Raw genomic sequence first — 2,208 nt, 5'->3', positions numbered from 1 at the left:
CATCTTTCTGTGACTATAACAAAATACCTGAGATAATTGATTTAATAAGGAAAAAGGTTTATTTCGACTCATGGTTTCAGAGATTTTAGTCCATGCTCACTTGGCCCTGCTGCTTTGAGACTACAGTGAGGCACAGAATAAGATGGTGGGAGCACATAGCAAAGGAAGCTGTTCACCTTGTGGTGGCCAGAAAGCAAAGAGCAAGAGAGAAAGAGGCAAGGGTCCCAATATCCCCTAAAAGGGCACATCCCCAGTGAACTCACTTCCTCCCACTAGGTCCCACTTTCTAAAGGTCCCACCACCAATAGTACCATAGGCTGGCGACCAACCCTTAACACGTAGATCTTTGGAGAATAACAAACCACAGCAAAGCCTAAAATTGTGTGTGTGTGTGTGTGTGTGTGTGTGTGTGTACATATTCATTGGACAAAAACAGATCTTCACCTCCAAGTTTTCTTCCATCAGTAGAGGCTTAAGCTCAAACAATCTATTAAATTCTACAATAATCATCTTGAAATATCTTCCAGATGAGAGTTGATGTCATAACTCCAGGCTCACACTCTTCCAGATCACAAGAATCTGTCCCTTCACCTTTCACTATGCTGATGAGATCAGGGAGCAGTATCCAGATGCACACAGGGACAAGCCAGGTCGCCAGTTAAACACGGCATCAGTCATGTTTGTCAGCTTGTATTGTCCAAAGATGGTCACAGAGAAATACATCCCATGCTCTGCTTGTAATGGATGTTGACACTGCTCCATCGCTCCCACCTTCTCTGTACACTGGGTTCAGTAATTGACTGCTAATGAACAGAAGGCCCTAGAAGCAAAGCTGAGTGATTTACAGGACAGTCATAAAAGGTGATATAGCTGCTGCCTTGGTTTTCTTTCACCTCCTCCAGCCCCTCTCTCCACCCACCCCCCCATTTCTCAGTCTCTCTCCCACCTTTCCAGTCTTCATTCTGTCCCTCTCTTTACCAGTGCACTCACTTTTGGAAACCAAATCACATGTAGAGTTCATGCATGGATACTGACGGACCGGACAACTCCAGCTAGACTCTTGGCCAACAACCAGCATCAACCTTCAGCCAAAAGCATGGAGGATCCTTCAGATGATTCCGTCGGAGGCCGCAGCCATCACAAAGCAGAGACATGCTGTCTCTACTGGGTTCCATACATGATCCTGGCCAACATTAGCTGATTACATGATTCTTTTTTTTTTTTTTTTGCAGTGCTGGGGATTGAACCCAGGGCCTTGTGCTTGCCAGGCAAATACTCTACCAACTGAGCTACATCCCCACCCCCTTCATGATTCTTTTATGCTACTAAGTTTTGGAGAAACTTATGACACAGTGACAGTAACTGGAATACCATACTTTTTGCATAACAATATGATGTAATACTTGGGGTGTTAGGTATCCAGTTCGTGAGGTTGCTAGAACTTTATCCTGGCTGCTGAGAAAGAGAATCTTTTAGAAGCAGAGAGAATGGAGCAGTAATACTGAAAGGTTCTTTTTTTTCTGATTAAAAAAGTACCCATTTATATATTCTCTGTAAAAAATCCACTTTACACAAAATGAAATTGATGTTAACCTTTCTTTTTATCCCTGGTAATTTTCATTGTTCTTATATCTATCTTTTTAAAATTTTTTTCATTTGTTCTAATTAGTTATACATGACAGTAGAATGCGCATAACTTTTCATTCCTCTGGTTGTGCGTGGTCCTGACTCACACCAGTAGTATGATCATACATGTACACAGGGTAATAATGTCTGTCTCATTCTACTGTCCTTCCCATCCCCACCACCCTACCATTCCCCTCACTCCCCTCTGCATAATCCAAAGTCCCTTCATTCTTCCCTACCCACCCCTGACTATGGATCAGCATCTGCTTATCAGAGAAAAAATTCGGCCTTTGGGTTTGGGGGATTGGCTCATTTCACTTAGCATGATATTCTCTAGCTCCATTTATTTACCTGCAAATGCCAAAATTTCATTCTTCTTTAAGGTTGAGTAATATTCCATTGTGTATATATACCACATATTCTTTATCTATTCATCTGTCGAAGGGCACCTAGGTTGGGTCCATAGTTTAACTATTGTGAATTGAGCTGCTATAAACATTGATGTGACTGTGTCACTGTAGTATGCTGATTTTAAGTCCTTTGGGTATAAACCAAGGAGTGGGATAGCTGGGTCAAATGGTG

General features: G+C 42.2%; 1 non-coding gene across 1 annotated transcript; it reads right to left on the bottom strand.

Moving 5' to 3' along the window:
- Positions 1-1,226: 1,226 nt before the first annotated feature.
- On the bottom strand, positions 1,227-1,300 carry Trnaa-ggc (transfer RNA alanine (anticodon GGC)). The gene has a single exon. It is a non-coding gene; the product is annotated as a tRNA-Ala (tRNA).
- Positions 1,301-2,208: the final 908 nt, after the last annotated feature.

The sequence above is a fragment of the Sciurus carolinensis genome, chromosome 7 (genome assembly GCF_902686445.1).
Source record: "Sciurus carolinensis chromosome 7, mSciCar1.2, whole genome shotgun sequence".
Classification (NCBI taxonomy): Eukaryota; Metazoa; Chordata; class Mammalia; order Rodentia; family Sciuridae; genus Sciurus; species Sciurus carolinensis.
Note: the sequence above shows the minus strand (reverse complement) of the source record. Positions and strands in the feature narration are given on the sequence as shown.